At 47.3% G+C, this 24,526-nt stretch overlaps 1 protein-coding gene across 2 annotated transcripts in view; it reads left to right on the top strand.

Annotated features, from left to right (window-relative positions):
• Nucleotides 1-1,811: 1,811 nt before the first annotated feature.
• LOC139758516 (uncharacterized) overlaps nucleotides 1,812-24,526 on the top strand; it is a 105,078-nt gene continuing 82,363 nt past the window's right edge. Inside the window, exon 1 of one of the 2 annotated variants that reach the window (XM_071680047.1) lies at nucleotides 1,812-1,966. The gene's annotated coding sequence lies outside the window, so the exon portion shown is untranslated. The remainder of the gene's footprint in view (nucleotides 1,967-24,526) is intronic. The other variant, XM_071680063.1, reaches the window with a different exon arrangement.

Genomic DNA, 24,526 nt, shown 5'->3' with positions numbered 1-24,526 from the left:
GCACCACCTAGTTACGACGACCCTTTGAGCACCACCGAAGGACGACCCTTGAGCACCACCGAAGGTACGACTTCCCTTTGAGCACCCCCGAAGGACGACCCTTTGAGCACCACCGAAGGACGACCCTTGAGCACCACCGAGGGACGACGATCCTTGAGCACGAAGAAACGACCCTTAATCACATCGTCTGACCTCGGATGGATACTAAGGCGTCACGTCAATAGCCGAACGACTTTATCCCAAGGGTCGTGCCATCGTGATCCAAAGAGTCGTACCCTCATGCTCAAAAGTCGTACCGTCTTGCTCAGGGGTCGTACCGTCGTGTTCAAGGGTCATACCATCGTCCTCAAAGGGTCGTACTCTCGTGCTCAAGGGTCGTACCATCGTGGCGCTCAAGGGGTCTTACCATCGTGGCGCTCAAGGGTCGTACCATCGTGCTCTAGAGAACGCACCAAAACGAAACCTCTCACGCATTACGAATAGATAGTGAAGGTCAAATAGATAGTGCAGGTCAGATAGATAGTGAAGGTCAGTCAGGGGGAAACCGCATGTATATTTCTTGGTGTGTGTGTGTGTGTGTGGCACACAGAGAGAGAGAGGCGCGAGGCTTCGGGTTAAGAACTTCCCCTAGAGATAACACCACCACCCAACCCCCCCCCCCCTCCTACCCCGTTGTTATCAGTTCCTTATCTCTCCCTCCATGACTGCTCCCGGGGGGGGGGAGGGTGTATGAGAGCGCCAACCCTTCTTATCACCTGTAGGGCAGACCCTCATAGGCCAAGGGGGAAAAAAAATATGTAAAAGAAAAGGTGTTATGACATCTTTGACAATTGGAGTTATAATGACATTGTGTGTGTGTGTGTGTGTGTGTGTGTGTGTGTGTGTGTGTGTGTGTGTGTGTGTGTGTCTTTTCTACGTTGTAATGAAGTGTGTTGAACGCTTGATCTCCTCCCTCCCTCCTCCCCATGATTTGTGACGAGGTCTCGTCCCCAGCAGCTCATCCCCTCCGCGCTCGTCCCCAACCTCTCTCTCTCTCTCTCTCCCCACACCTGAGAGAGAGAGAGAGAGAGAGAGAGAGAGAGAGAGAGAGAGAGAGAGAGAGAGAGAGAGAGGAGCTCATGGGGGTTCGACCTCTATGGTGGATCGTTACTTACTGTTACAGTTGAGATTTTTTTAATTTTTCCTCATTTTTTTCCTCTCTTTTTTTTCGGTGCAGTGATGGTACATTACCTTCTCCCTCTCTCCCTCTCTCTCCCTCTCTCCCTCTCCCTCCCTCCGCTGCTGCCCCCCCACGCCCCTCACACGGGGGGGGGTGGAGAGAGAGAGAGAGAGGTAGATGGTAGAGTTTTTTATCTTCTTTTTTTTTGAGACCTGGAAGCTTTTGGAGGCGATAGCGGGTTGACTTAATGAGATCAGTCCATGATACGAGTCCCCAGAAACTTTCGCTCATGGCGAGCCTGATATCAGGGGAAGGGGGGGAGGGAAGGGTTAGGGGGGTGAGGGGGGAGAGGGGGGGGTAATGTTTACCTGTACCACCTGACTCCAACACCCTGTCACTTCCGGTCGATTCATCGCCTGATGATTGGGTGTATTTCTCGTTGGGACGCGCCACGGCGCGTGAAAAGTCCCCAGGCAGGAGGGACGAGGTGAGATAATGGAAGGAGAGGTGCTCAGCTGCGTGGCGTAGATCCCCACAACGGCGGAGGAAGAAGGAGGGAGGGGTGGGTGACGTCATCCGGCTGACACAGAGGGTGTTGGGCACACTGTTGTTGCCGTGGACGACGCTGGTGGGGAGGGGAGAGGCCGTCAGTTCGTGGGTTACCGTGGTCCGCGTCGGACCTGTGTGCGTCCGGCTTAACGACACCTCCCTCCCCAAACCACCTCCTTCTGGGTTCCCTCCCCGACTCCTCCGTCGTCGTCTCCGCTGCTGTTTTCTTCGACGTCCACTCCGGCATCATCCAGGCACGTGAGTACTACTGACGAAGGAGAAGAAGAAGGAGGAGGTTGTTGTAGTAACAAATTTACAGGGATGGGAGAAAAGTCCCTCCCCTTTTTTTTTTCTGATTTTGCGTGACGAACGGATGTGACAGAGAGCTCTGGGGGAAGGGGGAGGTGGAGGATAATGCGTGACAACACGCTGTAACCATTGGGTGTGGTAGTTAGGTAACAGGAGGGAGGGCGAGATGGATGTCCTGGTGGGCCCAGGCGCGTGTGTGTGGGAAGAAGAAGAAGAAGAGGTGTGTGTGGTGGTGGTGGCAGCCGCTCGCCCTGAGGTACTCCCACCCACGAATACTATATATGGAACTCCGGGTTCGACTCTCTTCCCTAACCTACCTACCTACCTACCCTCTCACCTACTCCTCCTCCTCCTTCTCTCACCACTAAGGCTTTTAATACATGTCGAGAGGTGTGTTGACGTAGAGTGTCATTAGCTCCCGTAATTATATGAATCTTATCTCGATGGAGGGAGGAATGAGGCGTCCTTTTTTATGTAACCTCGACCCAGGCGAAGGTCAATATTACGTTTAAAGTGTTGTGTGTCGTCGCCGATCATCTGCCCCTCTGGTGTGTGTGTGTGTGTGGTGGTCACATGAGGGCGGGAGAAAACCATGTCAAGGTTTGTGGTTGACCACACGTGGTTCACCGTGTGGAAGGCCATGTATTTACCGCAGTAAACGAAGTTCCTCGTTAACACAACACCGAGCTTGGTGGCGCAGGAATATGATCTTGTGCGGTACTCGCACACCCGCTCACTCACTCACTCACTCACTCACTCGCTCACTTGCTTACTCACTTACTCACTCACTCACTCATCCACTCTCTCACTCCCTCGCTCACTCACTCACTCTCTCACTTGCTTACTCACTTACTTACTCACTCACTCATCCACTCGCTCACTCACTCGCTAGCTCCCTCACTCACTCCCTCACTTACTCGCTCACTTGCACACTCATCCACTCACTCACACACTCACTCACTCGATGTCCTTGAGTGTATTATGATGGTGGGTGGCAGGTGTTCCTGGCTATGGCGAGTGTTGAACACCTGTAGATAGGACAGGGATCAGTGAGTGGTGCATAAAGCAGGTGTTTAGGGCCAGTACATGTAACAGGGAAGGGCGTTGTCCTTTGCTCAGAGGGGCGTGGACCAGCTGCTGCACAATGGGCGTGCAACAGGTGTGTGCAGCTGCACCGTGGGTGTGCAGCAGATGTGTGCAGCTGCAGAGGGAGCGTGCAGCAGGTGTGTGCTGTTGCACATTGGGCATGCAACAGGTGTTTGCTGTTACACAAAGGAGCATGCAACAGTTGTTTGCTGCTGCGCAGTGGGCGTGCAACAGGTGTTTGTTGCTGCGCAGTGGGCGTGCAACAGGTGTTTGTTGCTGCTCAGTGGGCGTGCAACAGGTGTTTGTTGCTGCGCAGTGGGCGTGCATCAGGTGTTTGTCGCTGCGCAGTGGGCGTACAGCAGGTGTGTGTGCTGCTGCGCGGTGATAAGCAGCAGGTGTGTGCTGTTGTACAGTGGGCGTGCAACAAATGTTTGCTGCTGCACCACAGGCGTGCAACAGGTGTATGCAGCTGCAGAGTGGCGTTCAGCAGGTGTGTGCAGCTGCAGAGTAGCGTGCAGCAGGTGTGTGCAGCTGCAGAGTGAGCGTGTAGCAGGTGTGTGCAGCTGCAGAGTGGCGTTCAGCAGGTGTGTGCAGCTGCAGAGTGAGCGTGTAGCAGGTGTGTGCAGCTGCAGAGTGAGCGTGTAGCAGGTGTGTGCTGTTGCACAGTGGGCGCGCAGCAGGTGTGTGCAGCTGCACAATGGGCGTGCATCAGGTGTGTGCAGCTACACTGGGCGTGCAGCAGGTGAGGAGTTGCACAGTAGGCGTGCAGCAGGTGTGTGCAGCTGCACAGTGGGCGTGCGTGCAGCTGGGCCGTGCAGGAGGCGGAAGCCAGACCCAGTGACGTCTTGGGCTCTGACGTGTGACGGTCTGACGCACCTCACCCTGGTGTACCTCACCCTGGTGTACCTTACCCTGGTGTATCTCCTCACCCTTGGTGTACCTCACCCCGGTGTACCATAGTGTACCTCACCCCGGTGTACCATAGTGTACCTCACCCCGGTGTACCATAGTGTACCTCACCCTAGTGTACCATAGTGTACCTCACCCTAGTGTACCTCACCCTGGTGTATCTCCTCACCCTTGGTGTACCTCACCCTAGTGTACCATAGTGTACCTTACCCTGGTGTATCTCCTCACCCTTGGTGTACCATAGTGTACCTCACTCTTGGTGTACCTCACCCTTGGTGTACCTCACCCTGTTGTACCATAGTGTACCTCACCCTTGGTGTACCTCACCCTGGTGTACCATAGTGTACCTCATCCTTGGTGTACCTCACCCTGGTGAACCATAGTGTACCTCACCCTGGTGAACCATAGTGTACCTCACCCTTGGTGTACCTCACCTGGTGTACCATAGTGTACCTCACCCTTGGTGTACCTCACCCTGGTGTACCATAGTGTACCTCACCCTTGGTGTACCTCACCCTGGTGTACCATAGTGTACCTCACCCTTGGTGTACCTCACCCTGGTGAACCATAGTGTACCTCACCCTTGGTGTACCTCACCCTGGTGAACCATAGTGTACCTTACCCTTGGTGTACCTCACCCTGGTGAACCATAGTGTACCTCACCCTGGTGAACCATAGTGTACCTCACCCTGGTGTACCATAGTGTACCTCACCTTTGGTGTACCTCACCCTGGTGTACCATAGTGTACCTCACCCTGGTGAACCATAGTGTACCTCACCCTTGGTGTACCTCACCCTGGTGTACCAAAGTGCACCTCACCCTTGGTGTACCTCAGCCTGGTGTAATATAGTGTACCTCACCCTTGGTGTACCTCACCCTGGTGTACCATAGTGTACCTCACCCTGGTGTACCATAGTGTACCTCACCCTTGGTGTACCTCACCCTGGTGTACCATAGTGTACCTCACCCTTGGTGTACCATAGTGTACCTCACCCTTGGTGTACCTCACCCTGGTGTAACCATAGTGTACCTCACCCTTGGTGTACTCACTAGTGTACCTCCCTTGGTGTACCTCACCCTGGTGTACCATAGTGTACCTCACCCTGGTGAACCATAGTGTACCTCACCCTGGTGTACCATAGTGTACCTCACCCTTGGTGTACCTCACCCTGGTGTACCATAGTGTACCTCACCCTTGGTGTACCTCACCCTGGTGTTATCTCCTCACCTTGGTGTACCTCACCTGTGTACCTAGTGTACTACCATAGTGTACCTCACCCTGGTGTACCATAGTGTACCTCACCCTTGGTGTACCTCACCTGGTGTACTACCTGTGTACCTCATCCTTGGTGTACCTCATCCTTGGTGTACCTCACCTTGGTGTACCTCATCCTTGGTGTACCTCATCCTTGGTGTACCTCACCCTGGTGTACCATACCCTTGGTGTACCTCATCCTTGGTGTACCTCACCCTTGGTGTACCTCATCCTTGGTGTACCTCATCCTTGGTGTACCTCATCCTTGGTGTACCTCACCCTTGGTGTACCTCATCCTTGGTGTACCTCATCCTTGGTGTACCTCACCCTGGTGTACCATACCCTTGGTGTACCTCATCCTTGGTGTACCTCACCCTTGGTGTACCTCATCCTTGGTGTACCTCACCCTTGGTGTACCTCACCCTTGGTGTACCTCATCCTTGGTGTACCTCATCCTTGGTGTACCTCACCCTTGGTGTACCTCATCCTTGGTGTACCTCATCCTTGGTGTACCTCATCCTTGGTGTACCTCACCCTTGGTGTACCTCATCCTTGGTGTACCTCATCCTTGGTGTACCTCACCCTTGGTGTACCTCATCCTTGGTGTACCTCACCCTTGGTGTACCTCATCCTTGGTGTACCTCATCCTTGGTGTACCTCACCCTTGGTGTACCTCATCCTTGGTGTACCTCATCCTTGGTGTACCTCATCCTTGGTGTACCTCACCCTTGGTGTACCTCATCCTTGGTGTACCTCACCCTTGGTGTACCTCACCCTTGGTGTACCTCATCCTTGGTGTACCTCACCCTTGGTGTACCTCACCCTTGGTGTACCTCATCCTTGGTGTACCTCATCCTTGGTGTACCTCACCCTTGGTGTACCTCATCCTTGGTGTACCTCACCCTTGGTGTACCTCACCCTTGGTGTACCTCACCCTTGGTGTACCTCATCCTTGGTGTACCTCACCCTTGGTGTACCTCATCCTTGGTGTACCTCATCCTTGGTGTACCTCACCCTTGGTGTACCTCATCCTTGGTGTACCTCATCCTTGGTGTACCTCACCCTTGGTGTACCTCATCCTTGGTGTACCTCACCCTTGGTGTACCTCACCCTTGGTGTACCTCATCCTTGGTGTACCTCATCCTTGGTGTACCTCATCCTTGGTGTACCTCATCCTTGGTGTACCTCACCCTTGGTGTACCTCATCCTTGGTGTACCTCACCCTTGGTGTACCTCACCCTTGGTGTACCTCATCCTTGGTGTACCTCATCCTTGGTGTACCTCACCCTTGGTGTACCTCACCCTTGGTGTACCTCATCCTTGGTGTACCTCATCCTTGGTGTACCTCACCCTTGGTGTACCTCACCCTTGGTGTACCTCATCCTTGGTGTACCTCACCCTTGGTGTACCTCATCCTTGGTGTACCTCACCCTTGGTGTACCTCACCCTTGGTGTACCTCATCCTTGGTGTACCTCATCCTTGGTGTACCTCACCCTTGGTGTACCTCACCCTTGGTGTACCTCATCCTTGAGTCACCTGAGGAACATTTCTCATCCTTTAAAAGGTCATCATCGTCGTCTTAAAGGCAAAGTCGACCTTCAGACTTGTAGACTTCGTTGTTATCTTTAAGGGACCTCTTCTTTTAAGGGGACTTTGTCGTCTTTAAGGGACATTCGCCTTTAAGGGACGTTCGTCGTACTTTAGGGAACCTGAGTCGTCTTTAAGGGAACCTTTGTCGTCCTTAAGGAAAGTTCTTCGCCGTCTTTAAGGGATCTTCTTCGTCTTTAAGGGATCTTGGTCGTACTTTAAGGGATCTTCGTCACCTTTAAGGGATCTTCTTCGTCTTTATGGGATCTTTGGCATCCTTAAGGAAAGTTCTTCGTCGTCTTTAAGGGACCTTCTTCGTCTTTAAGGGACCTTCTTCGTCTTTAAGGGATCATCTTCGTCTTTAAGGGACCTTCTTCGTCTTTAAGGGATCATCGTCTTTAAGGGACCTTCTTCGTCTTTAAGGGATCTTCTTCGTCTTTAAGGGTTCTTCTTCGTCTTTAAGGGACCTTCGCCGTCTTTTTTAAGGGATCATCTTCATCTTTAAGGGACCTTCTTCGTCTTTAAGGGACCTTCTTCGTCTTTAAGGGATCTTCGTCGTACTTTAAAGGACCTTCGTCGTCCTCAGCTTGCCTTTGGTCGCCCTTGTAAAGCCTTCGCTGCCTTGTGTAAAGGGGTCGTGTTTGTCGTCGTCCTTGAGTGTTCATGGTCGTCCTTGAGGGTCCATTGTCGTCTTTGTGGGTCCGTCGTAGTCCAAGTGGGTCTGTCGTTGTCCTTGAGGGTCCGTCGTTGTCCCCTGCTTGGCAACTCACTCCCCTCCAGGCCTGTCGTGGACCACAGTTACCGACGCACCACAACAGCCAGACTCATCATGTTTTGGACAGTGCCATCATCCCTCTGTGTCTCTCTATTCTCCCAGGGACTTGACTGTCCTTCAGTGTCTGTCTGTTCCTCCCAGGGACTTATCTGTCCTTCAGTGTCTGTCTACTTCCCCCAAGGACCGTCTATCCTTTAGTGTCTGTCTATTTCTTCAAGGACCATCTATCCTTCAGTGTTTGTCTATTCCTCCAAGGACCATCTATCCTTCAGTGTCTGTCTGTTCCTTCAAGGACCGTCTGTCCTTCAGTGTCTTTCTATTTCTTCAAGGACCGTCTATCCTTAAGTGTCTGTCTATTCCTCCAAGGACCATCTATCCTTCAGAACAATACATCTGCTCTGAGTAGTCTGTTGTATCCTAAAGATCCTGTCCTTTGTTAAGGCTTCTTTTGGGCCTCACTCATAGGCGAGAGTCCACATCAAGGCAGGGCCTTGACTGAAATATTAAAAAAGGTTAACGAGAAGAGAGAAAGGAGGGAAGGATTAACGAGAGAGTGGAAGGAGGGAAGGATTAACGAAAGAGTGGAAGGAGGGAAGGATTAACGAAAGAGTGGAAGGAGGGAAGGATTAACGAAAGAGTGGAAGGAGGGAAGGATTAACGAAAGAGTGGAAGGAGGGAAGGATTAACGAAAAGAGTGGAAGGAGGGAAGGATTAACGAAAGAGTGGAAGAGGGAAGGGTTAACGAGAAGAGAGACAGGAGGGAAAGATTAACGAAGGAGGGAAGAGGAAATGTATTCTAAGGATTTTGGATGAAGTGAAACATCTCTGTCTTTTGAAGATGGCCAGGGTATTGACGGTAGGAAAGACACAGGGTAGGAAATAAGAGTTGCCAGACTTGGAGGTGTAGGGAAGGAAAATCATTATCCATACGGCTCACTCTTGACTTCCAGCGACCAGACAGTAATCATGTGACATAGCAACTTGCAGGGTATTGCATGGTCTAGCCTAGGGTGGAGGCACACAAGCAGCCAGCTCTAGGGAGCAAAAAAATAAAAAAAAAGTAATACCTATGGAGGAGGGAAAGTGAACCAACATTGTGGTACAGGGTAAGTAGGTCGAGTCGTGAGTTTTAGAATGAGAGTTGGTGAGCCCAATGGCTTGAGACTCATCTCTGTCTAGCAAGTGGAATGGAATGTTAAGTCGTATGTGAGTGGATCTTATCTGCTCAAGAGAGGAACTCTTTTTGAAAGACTAGGAGGAAGGCTAGGAGACATGACAGGTAGGACCTTACGGGACACTGATGTTGCCAGGGAAAATAGGATGAGGTTGGTCCATTAACGTCTTTGGAGGAAATGAATTGGCTGAGAGCACACAGAGAGAGAGAGAGAGAGAGAGAGAGAGAGAGAGAGAGAGAGAGAGAGAGAGAGAGAGAGAGAGAGGTTGGCCCAAAGACCCTAGGGAGCTTGGAAATGAGACCCCCAGTGCCACACCTTTTCAGAGGCTTTAGACATCTTAAGAGGTATAACACATTATTCTTCAGGATCTTTCAGAGAAGATAACCTGACCTTAGTTAGATGGGAAAGTATATCACAGTGGATCTCGCCGTACCGGTATAAACTGTGAGATTCAAGATGTTTCAGAATAAGGGAATTCAGGGATTCAAAGTCTTTAGAATTACTAGAAGACAAAGCAATAAAACGTTAGAGGAGTTAGAACGGTCAACCCTTCTTTCTGGATGGGATGTACCAACGCATTCTTCCAAGAAGAAAGAAAAGTTCTGGTCTTTATACACAAATGGAATAGACGATCAAGCACAGGTGCAAGTTCGAGAATCCAAATTTTTTTCAGTTCAAGAATGTCATCAAGACCATAAGTCTTTGCTTTCGGTCCAGGGAGAAATATGTGCCTCTCCGACAGTACGAAAAGAGATAACAAGGAGAGACATAGGATTAGTAAGAGGAGCATCAGAGGGTGAAGGAATGTTAGAGTCTTCGAAGGTAGAGTTAGAGGAGACAAGAGAGTCAGAGTGAATTCTTTTGTCACCACGGTTTTTATTATCAATACTTTTGGAATCATTTATCATCAACTTCCTGTAGAGGAAGAACCATTAGGAAGCCATTAGCGTAATTACAACCCATTTCTCTGGTCTTAATGGGTACGTTTTGTCAAAAGACTCACTCGATAACCATGAAATTGCCCCATGAGACACTCCCATGTACCTCATGACGCACACCCATGAAGTAGGTGATGGGTAGAGTTGCTGATGGGTGTCTCAACGTACAAGACTGGGTTATGGGTAGGGAAATGGGTAAAGAGAAACTGAAAGAACGCTTCTTACTTAAGTCTCCCCATTGATAGAATGTAGAGGAGAGAAAATGGGTAGACAATAGAGAGAGAAGTTTATAGGTGTGTCACCAGAAATGAACAGACATAGTGCAGTGTGAGAGCGAGACAATGACGATAATATATCAATAAACAGTAAGAATGTGATAGATGGAATATGTGTATAATATAGAACGGAAGATAGATAGTAATGACGTGGGAAAGATGCGAGTGGTATCAGGACATAGAGATGGGAAAGTAGAGAAAACTTAAAGGGTTTAAGATGGATGATTCGAACCCATGGCTGAGACAGTGAAGCGTTGTGTGTGTGTGTGTGTGTGTGTGTGGCTGGGGTCAGGGAGTGGCAACGGTGACGTCAGGTGTTGACTCCCACTCCCGCACACACAGGGTGGGTCATGTGAGCGCTCGGCTGCCCACACCTCACCACCATAGACCATGTTGGTCGCCCATGCTACACACACACACACACTACACTGGCGTGCTGTGTTATAGACGAAGATATTAAAAGAGGACTCTCTCTCTCTCTCTCTCTCTCTCTCTCTCTCTCTCTCTCTCTCTCTCTCTCTCTCTCTCTCCACACACGCACGCACCTGCCCTCCGCTATAGGAGGAAGTTCTGACAAGAGGTCGAGGAATGTAGTGGAAGACAAAGAGGGAGTGGTGAGTGGACTGGGTGGGTGGACGTCGTGGTGTGGTAGTCGTGGTGTGGTTGGGATTGTGGCGATCTAGAGCCATGTGGATGGTTGAGGACGAGAGTGGTTTGATTGACGGTCAAAATGGCTGGTCTTTGTTTGGTAGCTTTGGGGTGGGTTATGGCATTTGATAATGGTACTTTAAACTTACATGGAATGGTAGTCTTGAGTTCATGGTAGTACGTATATCATGGTTGATTATACGAATGAATGATCCGTCCTTGTATGTGTGTGTGTACTGCTCTCACATCTGGGATGGTTGTGGCTCTACATCCTGACTTGACGCAGAGTTGAGTGCAACTCATCAACTTTCCCCAGTCTGACCTCGAAAGTTGACCCACATCCCCCACGTTGCGATTGTTGGTTCACTTTCCCTCTTTTGTAGGTATTGCTTCGGTTCCTGCTCCCGAGAACTGGCTGCTTGTTTACCCCCCCACCACACCACTAGCTAAACTGCGTAATACTGGGCAAGCTGCTGCGTCACGGGATTATTCTGTGGCCGTCAGCAACTCAAGGATGGGCCGTTGTGATGTTTATTTCTTCCTCAACACCTCTAACCTTTCGAACTCTTTGTGCCACTTCATGTCTGTCTTAAGTAATTGCGATCTGGCTCTGTCAAAAAGCAGATTTTTTCACCTCCTCCAAAAACTTTACATAATCATTCCTTTAATCACTTTCCTTCTCGTGTCTCTTTAGCCCTTTTGCGTATTTCCTTCAAGGCCTAGCTGGCTTCCATATGGAGGACTTGTCCACAACTGGAGATGTCAGTATTAAGAGAAAAAAAAAATGATGATCACAAGACTAATGATATGGTATGGTTTGGATGGTTGCTGGACGTGGTATGAATGGGTGCTTGTTGGAGTGACGCTCTGGGTGTGTGGTAGGTGGGAATGGCCTTTGTTTTTGATACATGGGAAAGGGTAGATGACAGGGGGGAACCTGATGGTGGCCCATGAAGTTATGTGCTGGAAGATGATAACAGGACTATTAGAGGCGAAATCAACAACCTCATCCACCGATGTCGATGGAGACAAGTTCATTAAAGCGGATGGCGTCTCACTCGCCCACCTCTCCCTCTGGCTCAACAGCTGGTCGGAAAAATATCTATGAAGGAGCACCATGTAGTATATAGAGAGAACATACTAACAAGGACATTCTATAGGGAGAAGTGTGAGTAGAAGAAGGAGGAGGAGGAGGAAGTGATAGCCCATCCCATCCCACAGTTAGGGTAGTCGACTTCACAGCAACAAAGTACTGTGTTGGTGTAGTGGATGATGAGGCTGCTGGTGTGTGGCGGAGAGGTATAGCGAGTCTCTGGCCATCTATATATGGCAAACAAAGAACACCTCTCTCTCTCTCTCTCTCTCTCTCTCTCTCTCTCTCTCTCTCTCTCTCTCTCTCTCTCTCTCTCTCCACACACACACACACACTTGGTGACGCACTAACGAGCCTCATCAATATATATATATATATATATATATATATATATATATATATATATATATATATATATATATATATATTATCCCTGGGGATAGGGGAGAAAGAATACTTCCCACGTATTCCCTGCGTGTCGTAGAAGGCGACTAAAAGGGGAGGGAGCGGGGGGCTGGAAATCCTCCCCTCTCGTTTTTTTTTTTTTTTTTTTTTTTTTAGTTTTCCACAAGAGGGAACAGAGAAGGGGGCCAGGTGAGGATATTCCCTCAAAGGCCCAGTCCTTTGTTCTTAACGCTACCTCGCTATTGCTGGAAATGGCGAATAGTATAAAAAAAAAAAATATATATATATATATATATATATATATATATATATATATATATATATATATATATATATATATATATATATATATTTATATGTGTGTGTGTGTGTGTGTGTGTGTGTGTGTGTGTGTGTGTGTGTGTGTGTGTGATCCGTTGCTCTTCCTGTCCACTGAGTTGATGAGCTGGTGCCTCGCGGGTGGTGATAATACTGGGGAAAGAATAACTATATTGTCTACGTGTTGGTCCAGCATGTTGTCCGTGACGGCGGTAAGTTTATACCGGCCAGACCTGTTCCCTGTGACGCAGCGGCATACCATCCTGGGTACAGGTTCTCACGTGTGACGCAGTGAGGTCAAGACTGGTGTGTGTGACGCACGGAGAGTTTGAAACTGTTATTATAGATACAGGTTTGTAACGTGCACACACATGTGTGGTTCCATGGGCCTGGTGTGTGACGCAGGGGAGGATAGGGCCTGGTGTGTGACGCAGGGGAGGATAGGGCCTGGTGTGTGACGCAGGGGAGGATAGGGCCTGGTGTGTGACGCAGGAGAGGCTAGAGCCTGGTGTGTGACGCAGGGAGGATAGGGCCTGGTGTGTGACGCAGGGGAGGATAGGGATGGTTATGTGACGCAGGGACGGCAGATCCAGGTGCGATGTAGTGAGAAACAGAGCCATATGTGTGATGCATGGAGAGTAGAGCCAGGTGTGTGATGCAGGGACAGTAGAGCCAGGTGTGTGATGCACGGACAGTAGAGCCAGGTGTGTGATGCACGGACAGTAGAGCCAGGTGTGTGATGCATGGACAGTAGAGCCAGGTGTATGATGCATGGACAATAGAGCCAGGTGTGTGATGCTTGAACAGTACAGCCAGGTGTGTGATGCAGGGACAGTAGAGCCAGGTTTGTGATGCATGGACAATAGAGCCAGGTGTGTGATGCAGGGACAGTAGAGCGAGGTATGTGACGGGCAGTGCGTGGTGTTAGGCAGTGAGGACAGACTCGGGTGAGTGTGACGCAGGAAGGCCAGAGGTGGATGTGTGACGCTAGGACGTCACATCCACATATGTAGCGCTTGGAAGACAGAAACTGTGGTTGGTTGATGCATTGAGGGCAGAGCCAGGTATGTGGACTATGACGAGGCAAGGAGGAAAGAGCCGGGTGTGTGACAGTCAGTAGTGTGATGGACGAAAACCAGTCGTGTGACAGAGAGAGCCAGGTGTTTGACGTAGAGAGGACTGCCAGGCATATTACGAGCAGAACCAGATGTGTGACACTATGACAAGCCAGGTGTATTACATCTGACTCTTGCCCTAGCTGCCTTACACACCTATCTCCGCCCTTCCAACCTCACACAACTGGCTCTGTCCTCCTTGCTCACACCTGCTTGAGACTCTCCCTGTGTCGCACACCTGGCTTTGTTCTCCCTCCCTCACACACAAAAGCTCTGTCCTCCTCTCTTCACACACCTGGTCCTTCACTCCCTACATCACACACACACACACAGACACACCTTTCCCTGCAAGTACTCATATGTGTACAATACAGGAGGGGAGTTCCAACACTCGCGGGACCCCATCTCTCTGAACCGTCTCGATCATCAGTAGACGCTTAAACCCCCATGCATGTTGCTGGCATTCACAGTCCCCTTGTTCCCTAGTGTGCACCACACTTACTCTACCACAATACATCCTTCACCTCCTCTCTCTAAGAACCAGCCTCCTGTCCTGGCCTGTGGTAACTGTGGTGGTGTATCTCATTCAGAAAACTGACTCGCGTAACCCCATCGTCCAGCTAATTTCGAATCTTTGAAGGGTGTGATCAGGTCACCCCTCTCTCTTCTCTCTTCCATGGTGGATAGAGGTGTAGTATACCCCCCCCCCCCCCCTATTGTATGTACCTATGTATCCTCTCGGTTCATTTTTTGTGTTTCTCTAAGTGATGTAACCAGATTTGAAAGTCAATAACCAATTTGGGTGTGGTATATATATATATATATATTTTTTTTTTTTTTTTTTTTTTTATACTTTGTCGCTGTCTCCCGCGTTTGCGAGGTAGCGCAAGGAAACAGACGAAAGAAATGGCCCAACCCTCCCCATACACATGTACATACACACGTCCACACACGCAAATATACATACCTACACAGCTTTCCATGGTTTACCCCGGACGCTTCACATGCCTTGATTCAATCCACTGACAGCACGTCAACCCCTGTATACCACATCGCTCCAATTCACTCTATTCCTTGCCCTCCTTTCACCCTCCTGCATGTTCAGGCCCCGATCACACAAAATCCTCTTCACTCCATCTTTCCACCTCCAATTTGGTCTCCCTCTTCTCCTCGTTCCCTCCACCTCCGACACATATATCCTCTTGGTCAATCTTTCCTCACTCATTCTCTCCATGTGCCCAAACCATTTCAAAACACCCTCTTCTGCTCTCTCAACCACGCTCTTTTTATTTCCACACATCTCTCTCACCCTTACGTTACTTACTCGATCAAACCACCTCACACCACACATTGTCCTCAAACATCTCATTTCCAGCACATCCATCCTCCTGCGCACAACTCTATCCATAGCCCACGCCTCGCAACCATACAACATTGTTGGAACTACTATTCCTTCAAACATACCCATTTTTGCTTTCCGGGATAATGTTCTCGACTTCCACACATTTTTCAAGGCTCCCAAAATTTTCGCCCCCTCCCCCACCCTATGATCCACTTCCGCTTCCATGGTTCCATCCGCTGACAGATCCACTCCCAGATATCTAAAACACTTCACTTCCTCCAGTTTTTCTCCATTCAAACTCACCTCCCAATTGACTTGACCCTCAACCCTACTGTACCTAATACCCTTGCTCTTATTCACATTTACTCTTAACTTTCTTCTTCCACACACTTTACCAAACTCCGTCACCAGCTTCTGCAGTTTCTCACATGAATCCGCCACCAGCGCTGTATCATCAGCGAACAACAACTGACTCACTTCCCAAGCTCTCTCATCCCCAACAGACTTCATACTTGCCCCTCTTTCCAAGACTCTTGCATTTACCTCCCTAACAACCCCATCCATAAACAAATTAAACAACCATGGAGACATCACACACCCCTGCCGCAAACCTACATTCACTGAGAACCAATCACTTTCCTCTCTTCCTACACGTACACATGCCTTACATCCTCGATAAAAACTTTTCACTGCTTCTAACAACTTGCCTCCCACACCATATATTCTTAATACCTTCCACAGAGCATCTCTATCAACTCTATCATATGCCTTCTCCAGATCCATAAATGCTACATACAAATCCATTTGCTTTTCTAAGTATTTCTCACATACATTCTTCAAAGCAAACACCTGATCCACACATCCTCTCCCACTTCTGAAACCACACTGCTCTTCCCCAATCTGATGCTCTGTACATGCCTTCACCCTCTCAATCAATACCCTCCCATATAATTTACCAGGAATACTCAACAAACTTATACCTCTGTAATTTGAGCACTCACTCTTATCCCCTTTGCCTTTGTACAATGGCACTATGCACGCATTCCGCCAATCCTCAGGCACCTCACCATGAGTCAAACATACATTAAATAACCTTACCAACCAGTCAACAATACAGTCACCCCCTTTTTTAATAAATTCCACTGCAATACCATCCAAACCTGCTGCCTTGCCGGCTTTCATCTTCCGCAAAGCTTTTACTACCTCTTCTCTGTTTACCAAATCATTTTCCCTAACCCTCTCACTTTGCACACCACCTCGACCCAAACACCCTATATCTGCCACTCTGTCATCAGACACATTCAACAGACCTTCAAAATACTCATTCCATCTCCTTCTCACATCACCACTACTTGTTATCACCTCCCCATTTACGCCCTTCACTGAAGTTTCCATTTGCTCCCTTGTCTTACGCACCCTATTTACCTCCTTCCAGAACATCTTTTTATTCTCCCTAAAATTTACTGATAGTCTCTCACCCCAACTCTCATTTGCCCTTTTTTTCACCTCTTGCACCTTTCTCTTGACCTCCTGTCTCTTTCTTTATACTTCTCCCACTCAATTGCATTTTTTCCCTGCAAAAATCGTCCAAATGCCTCTCTCTTCTCTTTCACTAATACTCTTACTTCTTCATCCCACCACTCACTACCCTTTCTAAACAGCCCACCTCCCACTCTTCTCATGCCACAAGCATCTTTTGCGCAATCCATCACTGATTCCCTAAATACATCCCATTCCTCCCCCACTCCCCTTACTTCCATTGTTCTCACCTTTTTCCATTTTGTACACAGTCTCTCCTGATACTTCTTCACACAGGTCTCCTTCCCAAGCTCACTTACTCTCACCACCTTCTTCACCCCAACATTCACTCTTCTTTTCTGAAAACCCATACTAATCTTCACCTTAGCCTCCACAAGATAATGATCAGACATCCCTCCAGTTGCACCTCTCAGCACATTGACATCCAAAAGTCTCTCTTTCGCACGCCTGTCAATTAACACGTAATCCAATAACGCTCTCTGGCCATCTCTCCTACTTACATAAGTATACTTATGTATATCTCGCTTTTTAAACCAGGTATTCCCAATCATCAGTCCTTTTTCAGCACATAAATCTACAAGCTCTTCACCATTTCCATTTACAACACTGAACACCCCATGCATACCAATTATTCCCTCAACTGCCACATTACTCACCTTTGCATTCAAATCACCCATCACTATAACCCGGTCTCGTGCATCAAAACCGCTAACACACTCATTTAGCTGCTCCCAAAACACTTGCCTCTCATGATCTTTCTTCTCATGCCCAGGTGCATATGCACCAATAATCACCCACCTCTCTCCATCAACTTTCAATTTTACCCATATTAATCGGGAATTTACTTTCTTACATTCTATCACATACTCCCACAACTCCTGTTTTAGGAGTATTGCTACTCCTTCCCTTGCTCTTGTCCTCTCACTAACCCCTGACTTCACTCCCCAGACATTTCCAAACCACTCTTCCCCTTTACCCTTGAGCTTCGTTTCACTCAGAGCCAAAACATGCAGGTTCCTTTCCTCAAACATACTACCTATCTCTCCTTTTTTCACATCTTGGTTACATCCACACACATTTAGGCACCCCACTCTGAGCCTACGAGGAGGATATATATATATATATATATATATATATATATATATATATATATATATATATATATATATATATATATATATATTCTTTTCTTTTAAACTATTCGCCATTTCCTGCGTTAGCGAGGTAGCGTTAAGAACAGAGGACTGGGCCTTAGAGGGAATATCCTCACCTGGCCCCCTTCTCTGTTCCCTCTTTTGGAAAATTAGAAAAAAAAAAAAAAAACGAGAGGGGAGGATTTCCAGCCCCCCCGCTCCCTCCCCTTTTAGTCGCCTTCTACGACACGCAGGGAATACGTGGGAAGTATTCTTTCTCCCCTATCCCCAGGGATAATATATATATATATAAAACTTAACTTTTCATAGTTCTCAAGGTCTGTTTTCATACATTAATCCTTGTAACTTGTGCTCCCAGCTAAAGCATAAGAGAGCCATATGTGTGAGGCAAAGAGGAAAGATTCAGGTGTGTGACGTAAAGAGGATAGAGCCAGGTGTGTGTGTGACGCAAAAAATGGCAAAAGTATATGTGACGCACGGAGGACAGAGCCCGGTTTAGTGACGCAGCGGACAGAGCCAGGTTCGTGCCTGGTGTGTGACGCAGCAAGACCAGGTGTGTGACCTAGGGAGAGTGAGTGTCATATGTGACGCAGGTAAGACTGATCGAGGCGAGTTACGAAGGGACGACGGAGTCACATTTATGATAGAGAGAGGCAGGTATGTGACGCAGGTACTTACAGAGCCAGGTGTGGGACGCGCGGTATACAGTACCAGATATTTGACGCACGGTATACAGAGCCAGGTGCTTGACACACTGTATACAGAGCCAGGTATATGACGCATGGTATACAGAGCAAGTTGTGTAGCGCACGGTATCCAGAGCCAGGTGTGTGACGCACTGTATACAGAGGTAGGTATATGACGGATGATATACAGAGCCAGGTATGTGTGACGCACGGTGTTACAGAGCCAGGTATGTGTAACGCACAGTTACAGAGCCAGGTATGTGTGACGCACAGTTATAGAGCCAGGTATGTGTGACGCACGGTATACAGAGCCGGGTATTTGACGTACGGTGTACAGAGAGCCAGGCATGTGTGACGTACGGTATACAGAGCCAGGTGTGTGAAGCTCGCTAAACTGAGCCAGGTGTTTAAAGAAGCATTAACCTTCATCCAGTCTCGCTTGAGCGGTATATATATATATATTTTCCCTCCCCAGCATGTTGAGGAGCAACAAAACCCGCTCCGGAGAGGCTAAACAAACACAGAGCCGCTGAACAAACACATTCTCTCGCCAAACAACAAATTGCCAGACATAAGACACTCACCACTTGTCGATACACTTCATGTGTTCTCCCGTTCTCATGTTCGATTCTGCGGTTTCTAGGATGATCAGGGTGTTCTTTAACCTGTCCTTGGCTATAGGGGGGGATCTATGTCGGTGCTTGCCCTGGGAGAAGAAAGTGTGACCGAGTGAAAGAAAATGGGTGATGCCGACTGCAGGTGAGAGAGAACGGATGACCGGCCCTTACGTAAACACCCGGAGAAAACGTAGGCCCATAAGGACATGGTCGCGTCGCGGAGAAAACCCTTAAGGGCTTGTGATTTCCTGAAAATAGAATTTAAGGGCTTGTAGCTTCTTCGAGAGGGACATTAAGGGCTTGTAGCTTCTTAAAAAGGGACTTTAAGGGCTTGTAGACTCTTGAAGAGGGACGTTAAGGGCTTGTAGCTTCTTAAAAAGGGACCTTAAGGGCTTGTAGACTCTTAAAGAGGGACCTTAAGGGCTTGTAGACTCTTAAAGAGGACCTTAAGGGCTTGTAGACTCTTAAAGAGGGACCTTAAGGGCTTGTAGCTTCTTAGAGAGGGACCTAAAGGGCTTGTAGCTTCTTGGAGAGGGACCTTAAGGGCTTGTAGCTTCTTGGAGAGGGACCTTAAGGGCTTGTAGTTTCTTGGAGAGGGACCTCAAGGGCTTGTAGCTTCCTGGGGATGATGCTTAAGGACTTGTAATTACTTAGGGACGTAAAAGAATAGTGTTTGTTGAAAAAAAAAGATATCCTTCATTTGTAAATGATAGAAGTGTAAATAATGGGTGCCTGCCCGTGACATGTAAATGATGGGTGTATGTCTGTAAAAAAGAAAAAAAATCCATGCTTTGTACATGTAAATAATGGCCATGACTTGTAAGTGATGGATATATTTGCCTGTAAAACAAGATTGTAAATCATGGGTACATGCATGTGAAAAAAAGATCCATGACTTGAAAACTATTATCATATGCCTGTAAAAAAAATTGATCCATGACTTGTAAACCATGAGAATCTGCCTGTAAAACAAGTTCGTAAACTGTAAACAACGGAGTGTTTCTTGAAGAGAAAACACACACACAAAAAAATAAATTATGACTTTGTAAATGAGGTGTATGAGTGTAAATGAAAATCCCTCTTAAACAAGAAGAAGGAATGTGTGTCTTATGTAAAAGAGACAAGAGGAATCTTTATGTATCCTTTGGTCTTGTATATGTCACATGTTACATATGTAGAACACATATAGAGCGTGGAATAACGCCCTACACATATATATACATATATATATGTATATATATATATATATATATATATATATATATATATATATATATATATATGTATATATATATATATTGTTTCTTTCATACTATTCGCCATTTCCCGCATTAGCGAGGTAGCGTTGAGAACAGAGGACTGGGTCTTTGAGGGAATATCCTCACTTGGCCTCCTTCTCTGTTCCCTCTTTTGGAAAATTAAAAAAAAAAAAAAACGAGAGGGGAGGATTTCCAGCCCCCCGCTCCCTCCCCTTTTAGTCGTCTTCTACGACACGCAGGGAATACGTGGCAGGTATGTAGATATGTTATATAGTTTCAAAACACAAAACTTTGGCTATAGTTCAACCCGAGTCTTGGAGGCATTTTACACCGACCGTGTTTCGAGAATTGTCAGCTAATTTGCATATGGTTGTCAAATAAATTTGCATCATTGCGTCGAATGTGGTTACATTTCCTGTACTGCTTTGATGAGGAGGGATTGGCAGTTGTTATATAAAACTCATCGTAATACCTGTAATTGATTTGTATAATATATTGTTGTTTATATATATATATATATATATATATATATATATATATATATATATATATATATATATATATATATATATATATTGGAAAGGATCACAATTTTGCGCGTGATCAAGTACATTCCTATGAGTCCACGGGGAAAATGAAACACGATAAGCTCCCAAGTGCACTTTCGTGTAATAATCACATCATCAGGAGAGACACAAGAGAGAAATATAACAGTCAGTTGATATACATCGAAGAAGACGTAGCTATGACGCCATTTGGTAAACATGCGATTGTCCAAGACAGACAACGAGCGTATCACAAACTTATTATGTGGACAAGAGGGGGAATTGTTTACAAATCTTATCAACAATAAAGTTATCTAGTTGGTATAGACCTTCACTGGTATCAAGGTTATAATTAGTATCATAAACTTATATATATATATATATATATATATATATATATATATATATATATATATATATATATATATATATATATATATATATATAAGGGGAAGACCGGGAATGTCAGTGGGCTGTATAATGAATTATACAATAAGTTATATAACTCTTGCTCACATGCGTTCCTCGCTCGTATAATTTTGACCTAGTTTGCCGAGGCAGTTGGGGAAGAAGAGGGAGGGGGCGAGCACCACAGGTATGTGTCTCCTGCAGTGACGGGATACACGCTACTCAGCCCAGTCCTACCACCACCTCCACCTCCTCCTCCTCCTCATATTCTACACCTTCCTAGGACCTTTCCACGTTTCCCTGGTAGCGCCTGGATCCCCTGCATAGCCTACCATCTCAGTCCATCTAGCCTCACAATGGTTGAATATATATATATATATATATATATATATATATATATATATATATATATATATATATATATATATATGCTTAAATGTATAAGTATGCATCAAAGGTCACATCAACTGGCAGGCAGCTCATGAGGGATGTGTGTGTGTGTGTGTGTGTGTGTAGGGAGGGGCGGGAAGAAGGGGAGTTGAGTCTGCCCCCTGTTACCGGAGGAAGGGGTAAGGTTTGGGGGAGGGGGGGATGGGGAGAAGGGGGGTAGACAGGAGGAGGGGGGGGCGCCATGCCCCCCCCCCCCCCGGGGGCCATGTATATATTGGGCTGGTCGCCGTGGGCAACACACACGTAACTAAAGCAGTGTAAAACCCGTGGTGCCCTATATTCTCACTCCACTTCCGCCACTTATCCCCCTCTCCCTCCCCCCCCCCTCACACACTCGCGTTGCTTGGGGGGGGAAGGGAGGGAAAGGAGAGAGGAGGGTGGGGGGGGGGGAGAAATGACACACATATATAAATCTACATATAGATGTATATATATGTATTAGTATAACAGTTATGTAAAGTGCTGGCCTTTCTTCCAACTTTCCCCTGAGCATTAAGGCTGCGCTACAATAAGGAGCATTGGGAAATGATGGACTCCCTCTGGAGTGGGGATTTCCCTGGGGGAGACAGTGCTCCTCCTCGTCGAGGTGTGACCACATGTGGGCAACGTCCGGTAACACCTGCATATGTTGCAGTGGATCACGCACATGTGAAGCATTGATATCAAACTGTCAAAAGCTAAGAGTGAAATCATTCATATACATCTATCTATCTATCTATCTATCTATCTATCTATCTATCTATCTATCTATCTGTCTATCTATCTGTCTATCTGTTTGTGTATATATATATATATATATATATATATATATATATATATATATATATATATATATGTGTGTGTGTGTGTGTGTGTGTGTAATTACCTGGTCATACATAAAGGTAAGGGTCGTTCCACTGTTGAACATCCAGTAGGGAACCTCATGTTTTTCTTTTTTTTTTGTTCTGAACAATTTTCACTGTTGTCAACCGTCGCCTCATCTTCGTCCAGCTTGTTCCACGTGTCCAGCTTGTCCCTTGTGTCCAGCATGTTCCACGTGTCCAGCATGTCCAACGTGTCCCACGTTTCCAGCATGTCCCACGTGTCCAGCTTGTCCCACGTGTCCACCTCGTTCCACGTGTCCAGCTTGCCCCACGTGTCCACCTCGTTCCACGTGTCCAGCATGTCCCACCTGCCCATTACCCATATTCTTCCCGCAACACCACTTCCTAAGCGCCATTTCCTGACTCCTGTCCGACGTTCCCTCTCTCACCTTTTGTCCACCCGGGTTCGAGTCCCGTGGCATGTCGAGGACTTGGTCGAGTCTAACATTCCTGTAGGAATCTTCAGGACGCTTCCTGACGTTGCCCTTGGGGCATCCCGACGTTGCCCTTGGGCGGGGCGGGCCCTGGCCGGCGCCTCTCTCCTCACTTCGCAAATCATTCCACTCTCTTCTTGTCCTACGTTGTCTTCGGTGCGTTCCAGCGGACCATCTTCCCTTCGGTGCGTTCCAGCGGACCATCTTCCCTTCGGTGCGTTCCAGCGGACCATCTTCCCTTCGGTGCGTTCCAGCGGACCATCTTCCCTTCGGTGCGTTCCAGCGGACCATCTTCCCTTTGGTATTTCCTCCGAGCTTCCTCACACAGGGAGGCCCAAAGGTGCTGAGATGTAGACGCCATCAGGTAGAGGCGAAAAGGTGCTTGGGAGAGACAGATGGATGCTCCTTTTAGCCCATATCGAGGCTATGTCCTGTCCCTGTTGTGTGGTGGATGAGGTGTGGAGGGAAGTGTAAGAAGAAGCCTTCTTTCTCTCTCCCTCCTTTACCTTATATTCTCTCTGCCAACAACAGTCGGTTATAACAGACATGCAAGAATATGAGAACGTGCGTTGGTGAAGTAAACCTGCATGGAGTTTAACAGGATAAGAACGAGAAATCCAACTTTAGGTCAAAAAAAAATCTCGCCTCTCTGTTCTACCCTCTGCTGAACTTCAGCATACCTTCTTAATGTGCATGTTAACTGTTAGGAATATCGTCCAGTTCACAATAACAAGAGAAGAGTTATGACACTGTGTTGTATACATAGTTTCCTTACTTCATTGTCCTTGTCACCTGATCTCTCCCGGTGATACATTCTGCTTGGTCGAGACACCAACATTCCTTTCGTCGGTTTTTATAACTAGTTTTCCACCAGTAAGATTGCCACAGTTTTAACCTCACACATTTCCCATCCTCGTCACATATCTATAAAGACTTGAATTCCCTCGATCGTCTGTCTGTCTGGCTGGCCAATGCTGCATTTGATGATAAGTCGCGTTGATTCATTTTACGCCTATTTACTTCATCTATAGTTTAGACATCCCTTTTGGCTTTCATATTGTAGTTTGATCTTATCGACTTCACGCACGCTATTGGCATGGATGTATGATACTTATGGTACCAACACTGACCCCTGAGGAAAACCGGTTTGTTACACTTTATGATGTGTGGTGTGTGTGTGTGTGTGTGTGTGTGTGTGTGTGTGTGTTCTCTCCTATCCCTAACAACACCTGCCTTGAAATCGAACTTCCTCTATCTGTCTTTATTTTGGAGAGTGGACAGCTTCAAAGGCTTTCAGACATCACAGAAATGTACAGTCCATCGACCCCACGACCTCTCTAAAGGCTCCTGCAAACCCAAGGTTGCTCTACTTCCTGTAGTAGGGTAATGTAGATTCCTTTGGAGTGAGTAGTCGTGTGACGAGATTTTTACTCCCAGTGATGCAGGTGCGCCGAAGGTGACTTTTCGCTCGCTCTACAGCCCCAAACAGGCAGAGTCCGGTAACACACACACACACACACACACACACACACACACACACACACACATATATATATATATATATATATATATATATATATATATATATATATATATGACACTGACACAGGATGGCTGAAGATAGGTCCTGA

The sequence above is a fragment of the Panulirus ornatus genome, chromosome 2 (genome assembly GCF_036320965.1).
Source record: "Panulirus ornatus isolate Po-2019 chromosome 2, ASM3632096v1, whole genome shotgun sequence".
NCBI lineage: Eukaryota > Metazoa > Arthropoda > Malacostraca > Decapoda > Palinuridae > Panulirus > Panulirus ornatus.
Note: the sequence above shows the minus strand (reverse complement) of the source record. Positions and strands in the feature narration are given on the sequence as shown.